At 43.1% G+C, this 22467-nt stretch overlaps 2 long non-coding RNA genes across 2 annotated transcripts in view; one reads left to right on the top strand and one right to left on the bottom strand.

Moving 5' to 3' along the window:
• Nucleotides 1–13497, top strand: part of LOC144339104 (uncharacterized) — a 36172-nt gene extending 22675 nt beyond the window's left edge. Inside the window, exons 4-8 of the long non-coding RNA XR_013413776.1 lie at nt 10832–11118; nt 11852–12291; nt 12454–12511; nt 12707–13043; nt 13304–13497. This is a non-coding gene — a long non-coding RNA (uncharacterized LOC144339104). The remainder of the gene's footprint in view (nt 1–10831; nt 11119–11851; nt 12292–12453; nt 12512–12706; nt 13044–13303) is intronic.
• The window catches only part of LOC144339096 (uncharacterized), a 112417-nt gene that overhangs the window by 8015 nt on the left and 81935 nt on the right, over nt 1–22467 (bottom strand). The gene's annotated exons all lie outside the window — the stretch shown is intronic.

The raw sequence follows: 22467 nt of genomic DNA, 5'->3' as shown, positions 1-22467 counted from the left end.
TTTTCAAAACCAAAAGAGCAGACCTCTTCTATAACCCTAACCCCGACATACACACAGCTCTATTTTTCTTCCAGCTCAGACTGTGTGATCACTTGAGGGAGGGAAGGGCTGGTCTACACTGGTGCTGGGAAGCCTCAGTGGTGCTGTTCTCCCTCTAAAAGGGAAGAGTGAGGGTCTGAAGAAATTCAAGCCAGCAGTTGCTTTCTAGTGGGGCAGGACTAATGCAGGTTCTACCAACTTATTAGCGTCAAATGGGGAGGATAATGGCAATAGCTGCCATATAATGATCCCTCACTGTAAATTAATACCAAAGCTAAACAGCTTTTCCCAGATTATCTCATTTAATTCTCATGGCAATCCTGTGAAGAAGATACTAGGTGGAAAAGCCAAAAAATAAAAATATATTATCAGGGACAAAAAGTGTATCAATTGATGTTTCAAAATATTATCTCTGACTATACATAAGAGGGAAGTACAAATTCTATTCATGGTCAGCATAGTAAGCCCCCATCCATCCATCCATCCATCCATCCATCCATCCCCCAGGACTCCACAGGCCTCATGTTACTGTTCTGCAATGCTCACCCCATCCATTGCTGCTGCTAAGTTCTAGCATTTCAAGTCAATGGACAGGATTGAGTGATCCAGAGACAAACCACACATTTGTCCAACGGCCAGGCCAAGTTATGGCACAATAGTTCTAGGAGAGGGCCAAGGACACAGCCAGAGTGGCCAGCTGCTCCAGAAATTGCACCTTGTGGCCTGGAGCAATGGGAATTCACCAGAGCTGAGACAGTCATCCCTCCTGCCCTCCCTCACACAAAAGAGCCTCCTAAGTCCTGGCCTTCGTGTGTGTGATGAACTGATTTAGAAATTATTCTTCTCTTTATCTTCATCTTCCCCTAAGTCTCTGTTGGAAATAGAATCATGGCAGATTTTTAGATTAACAGCCTCACAGCCTTAATTTTATTTATCTGACAAGTTTGACTCTGGGGACACCAGCTGTAAGCTTTTGCAAAATAGCATGGAAATTATTAACTTTTCGGCCAAGGGCTCTATACCTTCATAGCAGAACTGCCAGGGCTGATGATAGCAATACTCAGGACTTTTGGAGAAAAAAAACTTGTGTGACCCCTGTGAAGAGGCTGTGAGGGAAAACTGTGAGCTTGAAATCAAATTTCCTGGAGGGATTTTCTCAGCTGGCTTTGTAGCCCTATTCATGCCCCTGAAGCAGCCACAGGCAGTGAGTTAGCTCAGAGACAAACACCTCTTGTGTTTGGTGTGGGAAACGTGTTTGCGCCACTATTTATTAGATTTTCTATTCCCTCCTCTGGGGGTGGCAGATCCAGAGAAGAAGCAACTGGAGAGGAGACTGAAAAAAGAAAGTAAAATAAAAAATAGAGTAAAAGAGAGAGGGATAAAAATAGAAATAAGCAGAGCTGCCTGTTTCCTGGGCAGGTTGAAATGCCTAGATACAGATTGATGAGCCATTATGACAGGATGCTAAAGGGGCCTGGGCTGAAGATGCTATGATGTGGACTGGACAGGGCAGGGTTATTGAGTGATGGAGGGAAGCTGGAGCAGGTGCTCAGAGAAGTCAGGAGGGGGATGAAGAAAACAGTCAGGCCAGTGGGACCTGGTATCTGGAGAAATGGGGCCTGGCAAGAGGGGAAAAGGAGGAACAGTGAGTTTGCTGCATCGGAAGGACCTGGTAAGTGGTGGTAAGTGTCCCAATAGGTGACAGAAAGGGTACAGTCCCATAGTAGGTCTTAGAGAAGGCAAGTGGATAGGACAGCAGACGACCAGAGAGAGAACTGACAAGGCTAGAGACACTGCGCAGTTTCTCAGAAGGCAGGCAAGAGAGACTTAGACACAGGGCACAATCCAATGACGAAGGCAGAATCATTCAAGCTCATTCTTGTTAATAAAATTTAAAAAAAAATAATGGTGGAATCAGAAGACTTGTCAGAGCCAGAGCAAAAAGGTTAGAATGAGACCGGCAGCCAAAGTGATGATGGGGCAACATGGCTGCCCTGGAGCTCCTCAACCTAGCTTCCCAGGCTGAGGTCGTTGGCCTAGAGTCTGGGACAAGAGCTGAGCTTGCAGCGGGGAGAGAAGATGGTGCGCAGATTATCTACCTGGGTTAAAGGGGCTTCAGGCTTGTTACCTTGCATAATTTGAAGACTTTGGGTACAAAACTGCTACTGCTTAGAGCAGTGGTTCTCAGCCCTCATTATACATTAGAATCACCTGGGAAGACATAAAATATACTGATATCTAGGCAATCCCCTTCTTCTACCCCCACATCAATTAGATGAAAATCTACGATACTGGCATTGAGATAATTCCATGCCAGCAAAGGTTGCAAACCACTGACTTATGGGCAAAAGTTGCACTATCTGTATCCGTAAAGATGTGCTATGCAATACAGCAATCACTGTCAATATGCGGCTACTGAGCATTTCAGATGAGGCTAGTTGGAACTGAAATGTGCTGTAAACCTAAAACACACACTGAATTTTGAAGACCTAATCTGAATAAATAACCCAAAATGCCTCATTAATAGTGAGATACTTGTTAAAATGATATTTTGATACATTGGGTTAAATAAGTTATATTATTTCACTTCCTTGTTTTCACTGGCTCTAATGTGGCTTCTAGAAAATTTACCCTGATATATGTCGTTTGCATTATATTTCTTTTGAACAGTGCTGCACCAGAGTTTCTTTCAGTTCTGATTCACAAACTACACAACTGAAATTGCTTTTCCAATATTGCGGCTGCAGATGGCAATGCACTGGGAAGACAATTTTCTTTACCCAAATTTATCACAGTTTGTAATTATGTATTCATTTGTGTGTTTGTTTTTTGAGTGTCTCATTTCCTCAGTGTTTACCTCTCTACCTCAGCATCTAGCTCAGTGTTGGACGTAGTAACAATTCAACAAATATTTGTTAAATGGATGGATTGGGGAATGAATAAACAATTAGATGAATAAAATATTTCTTTTTCTGCTGCTGTAATCCCTAGATGCATAGGTTGATAGGAAACCTGTCTCCTGCTCATACTAGTACTGCAGAAAGGGGGCCATTGTGCATAGTAAGGAAGGGCTATAGCCGAGAGGTGAGGTGCAAAGGCTTTGGAGGCAGACGGACCAGGGCCTAAATCCAGGGTCAGTCAGTGCAACTCACTTAGCCTCTTGGCCTCTGTGATCTCTCTTATCTGTACCATGGAGCTAATACTCCCTTCAGGGTTGTTGTGAAAGGCTTAGCACAGTGCCTAACACTTTGTGGGAAGTGTTGGTGTAAGAGAGAAAAAGAACGGGACTAATCTCTGGGATGCGATCTGTTCTGCACAGGAGGTTGCACCAGTGCTTGGCCTCCTGGGGGAGCAAATTTGCTGCCCTTACCTGAGCTGAGTATACTTAGTTCTTCAGAGTCTGACCCATATTGTGTCCATGGGCAGTTTATCACAATGGAGGAATTTCTGGAGGAATTAAGATTTCTGGGGATGTGTTACCTAAAAAGATGTTTGCTTTGAATAAGAGCACAGCTAAGGTTTTTGGTTATTCTCAGACTGCATTTGTCTTCTTCCTAACTCAGCTGAGAAGATTTTGGATAAGGTCTCAGACTCAGCACAGAACCTTTGGAGATGGCAGTATCTTTTACATCCATATCTTGATTGGCATGAAAGGAATTAATTGCCTCCTCCACCTTGCTTATGTAGCCCATGACAAAATCCACATGAAAAGAGAGGGGATGTTAGGAAACACAAGACTTAACTGGTATGTTCCAAAATGTTCTAGTCTGGACAAACAGTATAATAAGAGTGGAACTACTTATCAGGCTCACAACCAAGAAGGGAGCAAGGAGAGAACTGCCAAGAAAAAGAAAAAGAAAGCAGTTTCTTCTGTTCCTTGGGGGCTACTTATAATTAATATTCAAGCTAAATTTATCCAGATAAAGAAAATGCTATTGGTATGGAAACGCTTTAGTAATTTATATGTCTCTTCAAAATGGGTAGAAGCATATCTATGTTCCAAGGCTGACACAATGGTGACCAGCAAAAGACCTCCAGAAAATCTCATTACTAGGTTTAAAATACTCTACAATCATAGGGACATGTATTCAATAGGTTGGTTCTTAAAGTTGTAAAAACCTACAGAATCTAGTGTTGTCAATGCCCACATTGTCTGTAGTCAGCAGAAGTAATAAAATATCAAAACGGGATTAGAAATAATCAACCAGCCAAGACTTGTGCAGAAAATGGATTGAAGAGGTCAGATGTACTGCCCATGGCTCTAATTAGACAACAAACAAATTCCCAAAACTTAACTCTCATGAATTATTAGCAGATGAGACTCTGGTTTCTTCCTCGGCAGCTGAGGCCAGTAGCACATTCCTAAGCCAGATAACATTGTGTTGTATTGCAGGACACTAACAAGGGCGTCAGAAATCATTCACAGACTCAAGACATTTCACCCACACAGACAGGACCATAATGTAAGGCTCCCTGCCTGATCAACTTTTATCAGCAACAACCACTGCTTAAAACTCCGTGGAAAGATCCTTAACAAGAGCTGTTGTCAAAGAATGCACTGTGTAGTGCCAAGGCCTTTGTCTTGGATTCATGCCTCCCACTAAAAAAACACATGGAACCCAACACTGAATTACTAATCTTTATTTTTCTCATTGATACAGGCATTGATGACTCACTTCTCACTTAAGTCCAGACCCATCTGGATTGCCTGCAAAAAGGTCTTGGCAGTGACCTGAAAACCGATTCTAACCAGGACCTGCTGTCTGGTAATTCATCTCCATGTTCCGGACTTGTCCAACAAGCACCCCAAGCAACTTTGAGTTCCATCCTGCAACTCTCAGTCCGGCTCGAGAAAACCCCCAATTTTATCTGGGCATGGTGACACATGACTGTAATCCCAGCTACTTGGGAGGCTGAGGCGGTTGAATCACTTGAACCCAGGAGGTGAAGGTTGCAGTGAGCTGAGATTGTGCCACTGCACTCCAGTCTGGGTAACAGAGTGAGACTGTCTCAAAAAAAAATTAAATTTAAATTTTTTCTTAAAAAAAGGCCCCAATGATGGCACTTAGCCTCTTTGACTCTATTTGACTCTTTCTAGCTTGACTCTAGTTTGTCAGCCGTAAGTGCAGACCTACATTTGCTTTATGCATTAAGATTGGCCACTTCTGAACGGAGACCAGAATCTATAAATTGTTAAAGGCAGAATCATTGTGTTTCTGTATCAGTCAGGAGAGTTAGACTGTACTGTAATAACAAACAACCATCAGATCTCAGGTGACTTAAACCACCAAGGTTGATGTCTTGCTTATCCTCTATGCTCATGCAGGGTTAGTAGGAGCTCTGCTTTACCTCATCCTCCCTCGTCTACCGTAGTTGAACCATTGCATGTAGGGGCAAACACCCCTAACTCATGTCAAGAGCTTGGAGAAAATTCTGGACTCCTGGGGTCAGGCTCCCTAGGAAACAGATTCTGTGACAGGTGTTTGTGTATGGGAAGTTTGTTTGCCTGCTCTTGGGAACAACACCTGTAAGGGAGTGAGGGAGCCGGAATGAGCAGAGAGAAGAGCTGAGCTGCAATGCAGAAGCAACAGAGGCCTCAGCCAATTCTACCATGATGTTCTGGAGCTCAGATAGGCCTTCTGAATTGTCCCAAACTGAGGCAAGGATCCTCAGCCTTTTATGCCAGACTAGAGGGGTGGTGTATTCCCTGCGTGGCCGTAGTTGGCCTCAAGGTCACTCATTTTATACTCTTCTTACTGTTGCCTTTGCTAGTCAAGGTGCCTAACCTGGTAGGATGACCCAAACCATCATCCCCAAGTTTCTGGTCATTTTGCTGTTCTCAAGCCATGGCTGCTACACTCACCAATTTACCATCAAAAGTAGGCAGGAGAGCACCAAGAAAAGCCCCCAACAGATCACCAGAGTGTCAACCTTATTCCACCCTGCCTTCACTGTGGAACAGCAGCCCTACCTCCCCCGACAATCAGGTTCAATCATCCTGGCTAGCATGGGGGCCTTGCCTTCTTGTCTTTTGGCAAAAGAAGCCCAAGGTGACTAGGAAGCCGCTAAGGCTTAAAGTCTGATGGGACACTTACCATGTCCCCCGGTGCGAGTGTTTCCCTCTGGGAAGCAGGCCCTTTGGACCCACAGAGCCTAATGTTGCAGCAATGACAAGCATTAATTGCCAAGTGTGACCCTGGGAATGCTGGTATGCAGGACCTTTCCCAACCTTACTCCTTGGTTCCTGGGCCCATGTATTCTTCCTACTGGGGATACCAACTCATATAAAAGTCTTTGATTTAGGGTGTTAACCACATCCTAAAGGAAGGAACCCTATCTTCACAGAGTGAAGTACCTCTTCCACGGTAGGTGCTCCCTAGTGGGCACTAACATGCATTGCAAAGGTCTTGACTCCATATGCCTGCTCCCGTAGGTCCAACTACATGCTCTGTCCCAGTCCTCAGTCTTACATTCTTTCCCTTTTCAGGCCCCTGGCCAACCGGCCTAGTCATTTTTCATAGCCTTGAGTTATATATTCCTGCTTCAGGCCATTTCTCTTCCCACACAAAGTGAATGACCGTGTGTTCAGTCTAATGAGAGGATTCCTCTTTACCATTGTTTTTTGGGACCACCCTGAATGGGACTACAGTGCCACAGCAGTCCAGTTTTGGCTAGCACCCCCAAACCAAGCTTATACTTCCTTGAACCAATCTCAGCCCTTTTTTCCCTCCATCAGCTTGGCTGTAAGGCACACTTCATGTGGCCACAAGTTTTGTCTAAGGGAGAGACATTGATACAGCAGTGATAGAGCCATGGGGTCTGGGCCATCTATTAGCACAGCTTACATTCACCCTCCAGCCTGCTCACAGCTAATCCCAGATGTACTGTTTCCGTTATCACGATTGCTGTTAGGCTTGCCAACTTTATGGCTTGGTAGGTTAGACACTACTTAGCTCGTGCTGGGTAGCTTTGGCCACATGGTCACTTGTCAGATGCTCCGTCTCTATTAGGGAAGTGGCATGCCGGGAGCTGTTTTCAAGTAGTGTTAAGGTCTCCTCTGCAGATGGCATGGCCTTGCTCCAGGACTCTGGGGTCTACATTATGATTCTCTTATTGGAGCTTGCCACCAGCTTCACATGGTGAATTCTTCCACCACAGATAACTAATATCAATAGGGTCTGCTCAATCATTTGGCCCAAGCAATACGGCATTGCATCTTATACCTGCTGTGACTCAGAGCTGACAGCCTTCCATGTTACCTGGTAAATGGGTCAGAGCAATATCACTAAGTACTGCCTCTAGAACCTGAAGAGGCCTCCCAGGCATGGGGCTTCTTTCTTAATGGTAAGAGGTGAGATGCAATAACTTGTCGTTTATTTTCAGGGGATGTCGCTGCATGTCCAAAACCACTGGATCCCTAAATATTTTACTTATATGGCTGTAATACACCTTTTTCAGGCATTGTATCAGGTGGCAGTTAATAAAACATTTTTCTGAATTTTGTGATATTCATGGTATTTATCAGCATTTTTAAGGTTTAAAATTTGTTGTGATTTCTTTAATCATTCTAAATAAATAGTGACTTTCAAATCTCACTTTGAGCTAGGTATGGTGAAGCGCACCTGCTAGTCCCAGCTACTTGGGAGGCTGAGGCGGGAGGATTGCTTGGGTCCAGGAACTCAAGGTTGCAGAAAGCCATGATAACACCATTGCAGTCCACTCTGGGTGACAGAGCAAGACCTCGACTCTAAAAAAAATTTTGCAAGCCTCACTTTGTATTCATAATTTGATATTCTTTTTCTTATAAAAGGTCCCCAAATTGTACAACTTTCAGGCCTCAAAAAATCAGAATTTGCCTCTTCCCTGAGATCTCAGAAAGCACAAGTTCCCAAAAACATGCCCCACCCCCCCGACCTGGGGATCAGAGTCACGACTTTGCCCCCAGTGCATGCAGGCACATCACATGCAAGAAGCTGGTAGAGTCATGTCTTTCCCTCTTTCCCACAGGGGAGAGGAAATCCCAGCAAAACAGCTTGCAAATCTCCCACTGGGCAGTCAGGACCTCTACCCCTCACCTCCCATTCATTAGACATAAAAGGATTGCCGTGAGTATTTATGAATGTGTATCCAACAGGTCTGCAAGAAGTGAGATGCTCTGCGGCCAGTTTGATTCTCCAAATGGAAACTGGTGGTGGTGGCAGCAGGGGGTGGGAGAAGAGGGTGATGACAAGAAATTGTATCAGGCAGAAGGGTTTATTAATATCAATATTTCTCACCATAATAAATGAGTGTCCTGGGGGCTCTGAGGGTCTGACAGTTTTCATTTGCTCCAGATGAAGGCCTCACAGGGCCTCTGCTTTTCCAGCCTGGGATAGATTTGCTGAAATCACAAATCCACAGCAGCCTCAAGACCATGGGTTTCTCTAAAATCACATGTTAGGCACAGGATTCAACAAAAACCACCCCAGTGTGGTGTTTCCATCTTTCTATCCCATCATTCTGTCTTTGGTTAGAGTGAAGCCTCGTTCTTCTCATCTTAACTCCTGTCCTGTTTCTTTTCCTAGAGTGCCCTTCTCCCACCTCTACCTTCCCCAACCATATCCTCCTTCAAGAACCAGTTCAGATAAAGCCTACTCAGGTAACACCCCTATAGCCCCAGCTCTCTCCATGTGTCATGCTTGTCTTAGTCCTTTTAGGCTGCTGTCACGAAATACCATAGACTGAGTGGCATACAAATAGCAGAAATTTATTTTTCACAGTTCTGGAGGCTAGGGCATCAAAGATCAAGGCACCAGCAAATTTAGAGTCTGGTGAGACCCACTTTCTCGTTCATAGATGGCATCTCTTTTTTTTTGCTGCATTCTCACATGGTGAACTGGGCAAATGGGCTCCCTTGGGTCTCTTTATAAGGCTCTTTATAAGGGCACTAATCCTATTCAGGAGCCCTCCAGTCTCATGACCTAATTACCCCCTGAAAGATCTAACCTCTTAATCCCATCACCTTGGGAGCTAGGATTTTAACATGAATTTTGGGAGAACATGATCATTTAGGACATAACATTGCTCTATCTACTCCTCTCCAAAAGGGCAACTCTTGCTCTATGCCTCAAACTATAGCTATTTTTGTACATAATTTATTGCTTTGGAACTGAAAAATTTGTAAGGGCAGGACCCAAGCCTGAGTCACCACTGTGTCCCCAGTGGGATCAGCAAAGTGTCTGTGCTTGATAAATAAGTGTTAAATGATTTGTTCCATTGACCGTGAACCTTAATTTTTCTAGTGTGTACGAAGCACTCAGCCCAGGTACTGAGAAATAGCAGATGCTCAATAAATGGTTGCAATTTTTGTTTCTATAACAGCTTTCAATGCAGCTCTAAGATGAACTAGATCCAGAAGGGAAGGGACTACTGAATTTTAGGGAGGAGTATTCTGAAGCTGGGCTGCCTCACTTTAAATCCTGCTCTGTTGCTTACCGGCTATGTGGCCTTGGGCAAGTTATAACCTATTGGCACTATAGTTTCCTCCTCTGTGAAAAGGGGCAATAATTCTGAGCTTTTGTGGGGATTAAATGACAGCACATACAAAATACATGGAAGAGGATCTGGTAGCCTGTTTAAGTGCTACGTCAGCACTAATTATTACTGTTACTGCTATGATTGTTATCTAGTGGCTTAGGAGTGCTGCTATCCATTTCTCAAAATCTCCCAGAATCCAGCCTCTCTTGGACTGGTGCTTGAAGGACTGTGGCCTAATTCCAGGCTATGACATTGGGATATAATAAAAAATATATATTTGTCCTGTTTCCACCCCTCCCCGTTTTCTGGCACATAGCTCATAAACCCCTTGTGATAAGTGGTAAGTGTCGCTCTGTGTGAGAGTGAGATGACCAAGGGCTGGAGGCTCCTGGACAGCCTTGGGGTGAGGACTGGTTGACAGGGGAACTCACCATGTGGTTAGAGAGTTGGAACTTCCAGTCCCACTACTCCCTCCCCTGCCCCACTGCTTCCGCAACCAACCCCCAGGGAGGGGAAAGGGGGCTGAAGGTTGAGTTAATAACTAATAGCTATTGATGTAAACAATAAGCCTCCATAAAACCCCAAAAGGACTGGGTTCAGAGAGCTTCCAGGTTGTTGAGCTTGTGGAGGTTCTGGGAGGGTCCACACCCGGAGAGGGCACGGAAGCGGACCCCTTCCCCACACCTTTCTCTTTGCATCTCTTCCATTTGACTCTTCCTGAGTCGTATACTTTGTAATGAGTGGAGTTTCCACCCAGCAACAATTCAGCCGCGCTGCTTTACACATCTAGAATCCCTCCAAAATTGTAAAGGTTTTGTGGCCCTACAGTGAAGGCGGGGAGAACATCTTCCAAGTCAGTAGAGTGTTTCCTTGAGTTCTGTGAGCCATTCTAGCAATGATTAAACCCAATGAGGCAGCTGCAAGAACCTTCCGTGTAGCCAGGTCAGAGAGAAGTTGCGGGTAACCTGGGGACCTAGTATTCGTGATTGGTGTCTGAAGTGAGAAGCGGTCTTGTGGGACTGGGATCTTAACCTGTGTGGTCTGCACTAACTCTGGCTACTGTCAGAATTGAATTAAATTGTAATTCAATTACAATTAAATCAACAGAGAATTAGAGAATTGCTTGGTGTGGGGGAAAACCCCACATATTTTGGTGACCAAAACTGTTGTGAGAGTACCAAAGAGAGCATAAAGCAGTTTTTTTTTCCTATACACAGACTATGTCTCTTTTCCTGTGCCCCTCAAAAGGTGCTGCCTCCCCTTCTTCTCTCTTTAGCCAGCACAAGAGCACACAGGAGGCCAGCATAATCACGAGTTGCAGCTGTCTGAAGGGCAGTCACATAAAAGAGGAGAAGCTTCACCTTTGCTTTATGAGGCACATCTTGAACCAGGGATGGAAGTTACAGAGAGGCCAAAACCAGCTCAGTGAGCAGCACTGGTAACAGACCAGCCAAGCAACAGAAGGGGCTGTCCTGCGAAGAAGCACGCTCTCTGTCATGGGAGGTGCAAGCTGAACCCACACTACCTTTTGTCACGGTTGCTATGGAAAAGATTAAGAGCGCTGTGTTAATTATCTATTGCTACCTAACAGAATACCACACAATTTAGTAGCTTAAACAACACATTTTTATCATGTCACAATGTTTGGGGTCAGGGATTCTGGAGTGACTTAGCTGGGTGGGGTCTCTGGGTTGGTCTCTCAAGAGGCTCCAGGTTAGATGTTGGCTGGGGCTGCAGTCGTCTGTCAGCTTGGCTGGGGCTGGAGGATCTGCTTCCGGAATGGCCCACTCACATGGCTGTGGGAAAGAGGCCTCAGCCCCTCACCTTGTGGCTTCTCCATAGGGCTGCTTGAGTGTCTGCATGACATGGCAGCTGGCTCCCTGAAGAGCACATGATCCAAAAGAGAGAGCAAGACAGAAGCTCAGTGTCTTTAACAACATATCGTTGAAAGTCATATTCCACCATTTTCACTACATTCTACTGATAAGTGAGTCACTCAGAATAACCCACATTTAAAAGGAGAGGAATGAGGCTGCATTGAAGGGAGCACACTGCAAAGAATGTGTGGATTTATTTTAAAACCACAAGCCCCTTCAGTGCTGAGTTATTGTGATGCCTTATGCATTCCGAAGCCAAACGTGGATGTGATTTTAATTATCAGTGATGCTAAGCTCTTTTGCTAATGTTACTAAAAAACACAGGAGTCTCTGCATTGTTCCATCCCCAGTAGGTAGCTTAAGATGCTCTATTTAATTCAGTACAATACAGATTTATTAACCATTCTCTCTGTCTCTAGGGCCTGGCAGTTCCCAACTCAAACCACTTCTTAGCTTCATTTGTTCTCATAATATTAGGATAGCCCTTCCTCCTCTGGAGGCCTGGGCATCAGCAGTCAGATGGCAGTGGAAGTGGAGAAATGGAATCCTGCTGGCGGCTCGGGAGACCTGCCCTCTGATGCTGCCGTGCACTGCAGATGTCCTTGATGAAGAAAATGAATGGAAGGTATTGGAAGGGAGCTGAAGCTCAACAAAGGACCACCTAATGAAAAAAGTCAGCAGTGGATTACTTGAGATCTTGAGCACCCTGCACTGTTATTTGTGTTTATAAACATGTCGAAAAGATGTTCCCTTCCTTCACTGTAGTGCCACAAAGCCTTTAACATATTGGGTCATGTCTGGATTTGTAAGGAATTTTGGCTGAATTGTTATTGGGTGGATACAGTTTACATGTTTAAAGGTTAGTTTTGTTTAATAGTCAGATTCCTGTAGCCCAGGGGATGGGGTGGTGGCTACAGTGCAGAATGGTCTCAGCGGGACCATTGGTCTCAGTATGTACTGACAATGGTCTGAGACAATGGTCTCAGTATGTACAATGCAATGGTGTCTGTTTATCTTACAGCTGTCTTTCTCAATGGCAAAAGGACATACTGCTGTTATTGTCAGTGAGGGGCCAGGAGGTAAGAGAGAGATAAATGGTAACAGAAAGTGCTTCCTTAAGTGAAATTAGGGGAGTGCATATATGTGTGTGTGTGTGTGCATATTTGGGGTGGGGGGGTGGTAAATGCATATTTAGTTAGCAAAAGTGCCAGGCTTACAGTATCTCTAAAGTTAATGCTCATAACGGCCATATAAAGTAGTAGTATTCTTTTCAGTTTAAATGATGAAACTCTGGGGATCAGCATAAAATAAACCAACTACACTGCACATAAGAATCAAGTAAATGAGCAGAGACAGCCCCTGGTTTACAAACACCTGACTTAAACATTGTCCATCCTACAAGTAAATTCCTCATTCTTACTGCTGTAAGAACAATTGTTAGCAACCAAAAATTTCAGAGCTTTCAAAGAACTGTAATGAGATAGCACAATGCAGGCAAAAAACCAGTGTTAATGGAGCAAGAAACTTCCAGTTCTGGCATTCACAGCATGACCTGAGCACGCGGATTCCCCTCTCTGAGTCACTGGTTTCTCACCTGCAAAAGAAAGCAGGGTGTGTGTGTCTATGGGAGTAGGGTGGGTGTTGGCTAAGCATGGGAGTCATCTGGGTGGCTTCATATACACAAAAAGGGTTCATCCCACCAGGTCGGGCTTTTGAATCCGAATCTTTGGGGTGAAGGTAGGGGCACCTATTCTGAGAAACTACCTCTCCAGGGGTTGCAGTCACACAGCCCTTGGCAATCAGTGTTTGGGAATCGGGGACCTGATAATCTCTAAGGTGCCTCCAAGATCCAGCATTTAATTCCATTTTAGGACAGGGAAGGAGGAAGAAGCTGCGAGAGGCTGGAACAGTTGAGGGAGCGCTGACATGGTAAAGGCCACTTTGCTCACCATCACCAGGCACGCTGCCGAAACTTTCCACTTCATTTTCTCCCAAGACCTTACTCCTACTATGTGGAGACATATTTGAATAAAAAATTGGCCTCTTTTAAAAGTCAAAAATCCGAGCCAGCTTGAAGGGATTGTCTGTGGTCAAACCTGTATCAATTTGGGCATCAAAATAAAAAATGTTACTGATTTATTACAACCTATTGAATAGAACAGCAATTCATGAGTCTATGTTTATATAAATAAGTAAATAAGCTGAGGAGAAGGGAAAGTTCTCTTTTATAGTAGAAATCCATCTAATAGGTGTAGAAAAAAATAATAAGGTTAGAAAATCACCATTTGGTCACCATCGTAGTAATCATGGATTCAGCTAAAAATCATCAATGGATGCTGGAACAAATGAGTGAAAGTTTAATGAGGGTCAGAATATTTATATGGCCTCACAGTGTATCCCTGTACAATTCTTACTAATTACTGACAAAATATTTATTAACTTTAGGAGAAACCTGGCAAAAACCATCTTCACCTAGTGACAGAAGCTAACAGCACCGCTTGGGTCAAGTGGGCAGTGTGTGCCACCCGATAGGATGCACCGAGGACATGGCACTGCTTCCGTGGCTTTCCTGCCAGATATATGTGAAGAGCCCAGTCTCAGGACCAAGACAGGAGACATAACAAGTGAATGCAGTGTGTGGTTGTGTATTGCATCCCAAACCAGAAAGGAAAGGGGGTAAAGAAAAGATGGCATTGTTGTTGTTATTTCTTTCTTTCTTTCTTTTTTCTATAGAGAGACAGAGTCTTGCTCTGTCACCCAGGCTGGAGTGCAGTGGTGTGAATTTAGCTCACTGCCACCTCCACCTCCAAGGTTCCAGTGATTCTCCTGCCTCAATTTCCCAAGTAGCTGGGACTACAGGCATGCACCACCATGCCCGGCTAATTTTTGTATTTTTAGTATACAGGGGTTTCACCATGTTGGCTAGGCTGGTCTCGAACTCCTGGCCTCAGGTGATCCCCCCACCTCAGCCTCCCAAAGTGCTGGGATTACAGGCGTGAACCACTGAGCCCAGCCTTCTCGTTGTATTTCTATAAAATATATTATCTGGATAATCAGCAAAAGTTGAGTGGAGGCTGTAGATTAGAGAAGTGTGTTGTGTAAACATTAAGGTACTGATTTTGGCCAAGTGTATTGAGGCTATGTAAGAGAGTGTTCTTGTTCTTAGGAGATTGTCTCAGTCCATTTTCAGTTGCTGTTACTGAATGCCAGAGACTGGGTAATTCATAAAGAAAAGAAATGTATTTCTCATAGTCCTGGAGGTTGGGAATTTCAAGGTGTAGGGACCACATGTGGTGAGGGCCTTCTTGCTGGTGGGGACTCTCTGCAGAGTCCGGAAGTGGTGCGGGGCATCACATGGCATGGAGGCAAGTACATGCGTGTCAGCACAAGTCTGTCTTCCTGTCTTTATAAAGCTACCAGTCCCATCAAGGGGGCCCAGCCCTGATGACTTTATCTAATCCTAATTACCTAGACTCCACTTCCAATCAACATATGAATTTTAATTGGATTTCCTACCCTCTTAATACCATCACAACGGCAACTAAATTTCAACATATGAATTGGGGGGTGGGAGGCACATTCAAACAACAGCAGAGATGCACACTGAAGTATTTGGGGATATGCTTGCAACTTAGTTCTGAATGGTTCCGAATAATAAATATGCATGTGTACATATGAGTGTGTATATGTGAAGAGAGAATAACACTGATATATTTTAGAAGAGAGTATCTAGAAAATCTCTTTTGTAACTTTTCCATAAGTGTGAAATTATTCTTTTTTTAAGGTTGAAAAAAAAATTTAAATCAAACACCCTTAGGTGGGGTTTTGGGTCATCAGTCATTTATATCTTACTGTGAATCAGTCTGATCAGATTCCTTCCATTTTAGTGAGACCTTGAAACACGTTTGGGGTTAGAATAGTCAGACAAAATAGCGGTGCTACCATGGGAAACCTAAAAGTCATAAAAATACACAGAAGTAAAGGACAAAGACCCAAGGAAGAAGGTAGAAGAGAAATTCAGAAAATGAGGCAAGAGTGAGTAGTAATCCACAAATTTGCCTGGAGCTGAGAAGACATCAGCCTGACTTCCCTTTCTCAGTCACGCTGTTCTCAAACTGGGCTGCAAATGAGAATCAGCCGGGGTGCCTAAACCCACCTCTGCACAGTTAAATTAGAACCCTGGTGGGGAGACTGAGCGTTGGTGTGTTTTGGAAGCACCCAGGTGACTCCAATGTGCAGCCACAGTGGAGCGCCTCTGAGCTGCCCCGTGGAGTGAACAGAGCACTTGTTCAACCAATTAGGATGGCTTCCCATTGGGCCTTCTTACTGCCAAATGCCTGTGGTTAATTTATTAAGATAATTTAATACATTAAATGCCTGTCTCCCTCTGACTCGATCTTCACAGGATCACTAGGCTGTTCTTTCTAAAGCATAGGTCTAATCATGCCAGTCTCCCATTCAGAAACCTTTCCTGGATTTCTAATGTCCTGGTCCTTACATGTGAGGCTTCCCACGCTATTCTCCTCTTTAAACTTCCACAACTTTATTTTCACTGTTTTCAGTGACACTATTTTGTCCTCAGTTCCCCAGCCCCGACATATGCTTTCTCCTGCCTCCATACCAACGTCCACCTTGCCCCATCACCTGGCCAGTCCCTCCTTCTTGCTTCTAATCTTAGACCCTCAAAGTCCTCTCATTTTCTCATGTCAAATGCCACTTCCTTCATGAACTTCCCTTGGATTATTCCAGTTGGATTTAACCTCCTTTCCAGAACTTTTTGTACCTCTACAATAGTACACAATTATAATCTGCTTTGTTTTATCGCTATTTGTTTATAAGGCTGCTTCATCCAGTAAATCGTAAAATTACCCAAAGGTGAGGATGGAGCCTAGAATGATGGAAAGGGCTAGAGCTTTGGAAGGTGGTTGTTGGGGGTTTAAAAATGTCTTCACAAATTATTTTATATGCCTTCCTTCAAGATGTAGAGCTTAATTCTCTCCTATGCCAATTTGAGTGTGCACTGGACTTAGTGACTCATGTTTTGTTTGTTTGTTTCTGAGACGGAATCTTGCTCTGTCACCCAGGCTGGAGTGCAGTGGCATGATCTCAGCTCACTGCAACCTCTGCCTCCTGGGTTCGAGCTATTCTCCTTCCTCAGTCTCCTGAGTAGATGGGATTACAGGCACCTACAACCACACCTGGCTAATTTTTGTATTTTTAGTAGAGACGGGGTTGCCACATGTTGGCCAGGCTGGTATCGAACTCCTGACCTCAGGTGATCCACCCGCCTTGGCCTCCCAAAGTGCTAGGATTACAGGCATGAGCTACCGTGTGCCTGGCCTTAGTGATTCATTTCTAACAAATAGAATAAGGCAGAAGAGACAGTGTGACTTTTAGACTAGGTCATAAAAAGGATGGCGACTTCCTCCTTGCTTTCCCTCCCTTGATGAGTGGATGTAGGCGATTCCAGCTGCCGTGTCATGAGCAGACCCAGGCTGCCCACGAAGAGGCCCTGTGGTCTCTGGCCAACAGGCAGAAGTAAGCCATCTTGCCGTGAAGCTTTCAGCCTCAGTCAAGCCTTCACTCCTGTAAGGCTGGGACTGTGTGAGTGAGGCACCAGGCCATTTTTTGGGGGGGAAGACCTTATAAGTATTGGCCCCACTAAGTTCCATTAAATGAGATTATTCACAAATGTGACATTTCAGGCAAGGCCTTGCTTGTATATTTGATTTTCCCAATTATATTCTGGTTTTTTTAAAAGACAGCTTTTTACTGAACATATACAAACAAGCATATTGACGTGAAAAGAGAGGACACTTAAAAATTTCTAATTTCAGAGGAATCGATGAGAATCAGGTATCATTTTAAAATGTTACATTTCAGTATAAAAGAGCAGAGTCGGGCAGGGCACTGCGGCTCACGCTTGTAATCCCAGCACTTTGGGAGGCCGAGGCAGGTGGATTGCTTGAGGTCAGGAGTTTGAGACCAGCCTGACCAAGAGAGTGAAATCTTGCCTCTACTAAAAATACAAAAATTAGCCAAGCGTGGTGGCAGGTGCCTCTAGTCCCAGCTACTCAGGAGGCTGAGGCAGAAGAATTGCTTGAACCCGGGAGGCAGAGGTTGCAGTGAGCCAAGAGCCCACCACTACACTCCAGCCGGGCAACAGAGCGAAACTCTGTCTCAAAAAACAAAACAAAACAAAAACAAAAACAAAAAGAAAGAGCAGAGTCTACTAAATCATTACGGATTACAGAGAGGTTAAGAAGATAAAGAAAGTGCTTGTTTGCTTTTAAATATGGAAAAGAGAACATTTAAACATCAATAGTATTCTCTATCAATAAATGCAATAAGATTTTCCTCATCAGTTTATTCAGTCCAGTATAAGTATTCCTGTTTCACCAGATTTTGAGTTAGCAATCTCACGAGCCCATATGCTCTTGGAATGAAAATAGTTCTGTAAATTCTGACCCAGCCCACTGGTATGGTCTGAGAGTGTCTCAGAATGCATCAGAAGCCTGCACCCAAACTCTATTCTCTGAGGTGTCAATAGTTTGAAGTATATGGTGCAGTCCATTTCTGTGGGGCTTTGAGGTGGTTCTTCTTTGTTGGAGACACAAACTCAGACCTGTAGCTGAGAGCAGAATCTTCAGGCAAGCATCAGAGTAAATAGTAAAAACAACAAACAAAAACAAAAACAAAAAAACCACAAACCTATCTTAAATGATAGAGAAAATGGAAAGTGTCTATGGGTAATTTATTAAAATAATTTTCTAAAGTAAAGATCTAATGAGAATTAATACTAAGAATAATGTAACTGACAGAGAAATTTGAGTGCTTCTGTGGCACACATAACAAGATGATAAAGCCATTCTGAGATAAACTTTCAGACAATATGTCTCTAAGAATAATGATTAGGCCTGTTTTTAGAGAAGTCAGTGAATGTTACATCTGATTTGTAGAATAGGAGAACATAATTTTAGAGAGGAAAAAACCTTGAGATATAATAACTGAGACATAATATAATAATATACTAAGATTACAGCAAGCATACACTAAGAAAACATCAAGAATAAAAAGAGATTCAGTAATTTTGGCATAGGTCCTAGAAGTCTGTAGTTTTAAATAACTCCACAAGTAAGTTTGAGGTGCATCCCCAGTTGAAAATCAGGCCGGGCACGGTGACTCACTCCTGTAATCCCAGCACTTTGGGAGGCTGATCACTTGAGGTCAGGAGTTTGAGACCAGCCTGGCCAACATGGTGAAACCCCATCTCTATTAAAAATACAAAAATTAGCCGGGTGTGGTGGCACCAGGCTGTAATCCCAGCTACTAGGGAGGCTGAGGTAGGGGAATCTCTTGAACCTGGGAGGCGGAGCTTGCAGTGAGCCAAGATCACCCCACTGCACTCCAGCCTGGGCGACACAGCGAGACTCTGTCTCAAAAAAAAAAAAAAAAAAAAGTAAAAAAGAAAATCAGTGGCATAGAATATGTTAAATTCAAATTAAAGAATTAAGTCTGTGATGAAGTTCATATTTTAAATATTAATGGAAATTATGACTAATAGCATACAGTTGTTGTTTAGTATCATCAGGCAAAGTAACACAAAGATTCTGGTGAATATGGAAAAAATCCACAGAGTTTAGCTCAACGTTTCCTCTGAAGTTAAAACATAGAATGCAAGGGCACTGACAAATCTCCAGGGACTTTCCAGAACCATATAATTTCTGAAATCATTATGTTAATAAAATATTTTAACTACCCAAATTTAACTGAATGTCTCTTCTGATTTGACAACTTTTTCCATGAAACTTTATAATAGTAACATATCAAAAACGCTAATTAGTGAAACCCCGTCTCTACTAAAAATACAAAAAATTAGCCGGGCGCGGTGGCGGGCGCCTGTAGTCCCAGCTACTCAGGAGGCTGAGGCAGGAGAATGGCGTGAACCCAGGAGGCGGAGCTTGCAGTGAGCCGAGATCGCGCCACTGCACTCCAGCCTGGGCAACAGGGTAAGACTCCGTCTCAAAAAAAAAAAACAAAAAAAACAAAAAAACGCTAATTATCTCTAGCACCTCTCTTCTTATAAAGTGAAAAAACAAATCTTTGCAATTTTCCAGGGACCCTCTGGGAAATCTCAAAATGGATTTTGATGTAAAAGATATCCTGAAATATTCTTTTTTTACCTTATGTGTTTCTATATTTGGATTTGGTTTTGAGAAGGTAAAAATAAAAAAGTTACCAGAAGAGATTTGGACATTTGATTAACATATGATTATGGGTGCCTGAAAATGATATTTAGTTATCTATTTAATCAAAATAGCATTTTTTTAAACGTAGAAAGTAACATGATTGTAAAGAATATATAAGTTCTTTTATAACTTGATACTTTTTTCTTGAATAATCAAGGATGTAACAAAGCTAACATAAAGAAGCTTTGCTATTAGGCAGATTTTACAGAAAGTGAGGAATAACATTTCATTTTGTTGGCAAAGAAATTAATGAGTAAATCAAGGAAGCACTTCCACTAAAGTAGACCAGACTTCACTAAAATGTCAACACATTTCATAGCTTCCTTTAAGAATCAAGTATACAAACCAAGGCACGTAAAATTCAGCTGCCTAGTGTCCTTTACTATGCTCCTTCATATTTTGGGACAATCTGACACTTTAGGAGAGATCCCAGGGTTCCATGAGGTCAAAACTAACTTCATAATAATTATATGAAGATGCTATTTCTGTTAACATGCAGTGTGTTCCACACTATCTTCAAATGAATTGAAGTGTTTCAAAGTTTCCTCAGTTTTAATTTCAAATTCAGTAAGTATTGGTAGTTATCACCCACAATGAGCTTTGGGCTTCTGTTTAAAATAATTTTAGCAGTGTAAGGGGGTCCTGAGACCAAAAATTTGAAAGCTGCTGCTCTAAATCAACTGCCTTTACATGGTTCTGTGTTCTCAATAGGTAAATCCAGAAACCAAGGGAGGCGATTAGGAGTTGCCCCGCTTCCATCAGTACCACCAACCCACTTGTGAAATTTGTATTTCCTACTTCTATAACTCTCAACTTTATGGGTTTAGAGGTTCTGGTTTTCAGACAAAAAAAAAAAAATGCTTCCACCAGGAGACCCAGGAAGGCTCCCATTAAATGTTAGCTATGGCTATCAGTGGGTCACGTTTGACTCCATGTGCCAACAGTAAGCAAGGAGAGGAGCCAGCATCCTGGCTCTATCATAAGGAGGAGATAGAGCTGCTGTTACCCAATGGGAGCAATTTTGGTAATGAATGGAAGTGCAGTAGTCATGGCTATGAAGCTCAGGCCCCTCAGAGATCAAAGTCTGGTCACCACATCAGGTCAGCCACCTGGACCAACAAAGTTACCACCCGTGGACAAGGGGATCTGGAATAGTACTTGAGGAGGAGCTGATGAATGTCAGTTGCAACCTCTATATGAGCTGCAGTGGTGAGGCTGTAGTTCCTCCCTTTCCTTTTTCTTATAAGTTTCTCCAAGAGAAATGACCAACCGAGATTCTGGAGGAAATGTTCTCAGAACTTAATCTACGAAGCAAATGGATCCAAGTGGCACCAAGTAGAGCTGCCATGGTGCTCCTCCAGGGCCTTCTCCAGGGATGAGGCACTAAATATCCGAATTGTTGATGGCCTCTCTAAGAAATGGGGACTCTGGCTGAATCCTTCTTCAAGAATTACCCTCAACTCAAGATAGCAGTTCTTGATCCAGCCCAGGATCATGACCTCTTCCTGGAAGCAACCTGGTAAGGAGGATTATGAATGCCCAGCCCCATTGCCTCAAGGCAGGACAACTCGAAAAGACCATTCCAGCTTCAGTGATACCCTGTGACAGAATGAGACCTTTGTTGTGGCTAGAACACAGTTCAAACTCTCCCTCAGCCCAGTGCTATGTCTTTACTTCCTTGCGGGAATTGAACCTGAGAACACCACCCAGTAAACTTCCCCACACAAATTTTTTATCTCGAATTATTTTCCTGAGGACTTGATTTAAAGTAAGTCCTATTCCCTAACCTATTCCATTTAAGTTCCACACATGCTTCAAAATTACATATTTGACTTAAAATTTACATAGATCAATATGTCCTAAAATTAGGATCTGGGGAAGCATAAGGAAAAATTTTAAAATGTCTGTGTTAAGGTAAATTTGGGAAACGCTTGGTTAATTAAAAGTAAATTTCTTTACAATGGAACTTCTCAGGTCTTTAAATATACTGATTGGAGAGTAAATCTCCAAGAAGAATCCCCTCTAGTAAACAAATTCTTCCCAAAGTTTTCTGACAATGGATTGAAAATTTTTCTTTCATTCACTTATTTTTGTTGTGTATCTATTAACATCTCCTAGAAGCATTTCCTAGAGGGCACAGTTTGGGAAATACTAGTCCACATTTACAGACACTTAATTAGCAAATTGTTTGGCATCTTTAAAAATTAAAATGGTTTTGGAGGATGCCCTTTATACGTGTAAGTCACTTATAAAAGCTCTTCAAGGAAATTAGAGCTGATGCCTACATTCGCTCTCAACAAATTAATCAGTAACAGACAGAGATATTGAAAAATCAATTCACTAAATTATCTTAACTGCCTCAAAATTGGAGTCATTATTTTGAAAAGCTAGCCCCACCAAGACTTTAACCGTAAGAGTGTATAAAGATGTCCCCTGAGAATAATTGTACTGAGCCAGTTGAGGGGGTTCATTCAATAATTCATGAAGGCTCCATGCATCCTTGGCCCCCAGGTGCCCTTTAGGAAAATAAACTCCAACAGGCTTCTTCCTACATCAGCTGCTGTGACTCTTGCCAAGTGAACTGAGTGGCACCATCCTGATGACCTCACCCAAAATGATGAGCCCATGAATTGACTAAATATAAGAAAGGCTAAACACCACGCCCTAGCAGGTTGGCATGAATCTTTTCCCAGTTGAAGCACTTCATTTGGATGGTGGCCACCTGACTCAGTCAAATTCTCTATTTTAGGAAGTATAAATGCCAGGGACAGATCTCTCAAGCTAAG

This window comes from Macaca mulatta, chromosome 2 (assembly GCF_049350105.2).
Source record: "Macaca mulatta isolate MMU2019108-1 chromosome 2, T2T-MMU8v2.0, whole genome shotgun sequence".
Lineage (NCBI taxonomy): Eukaryota > Metazoa > Chordata > Mammalia > Primates > Cercopithecidae > Macaca > Macaca mulatta.
This window is presented reverse-complemented; position numbering and strand designations above follow the sequence as displayed.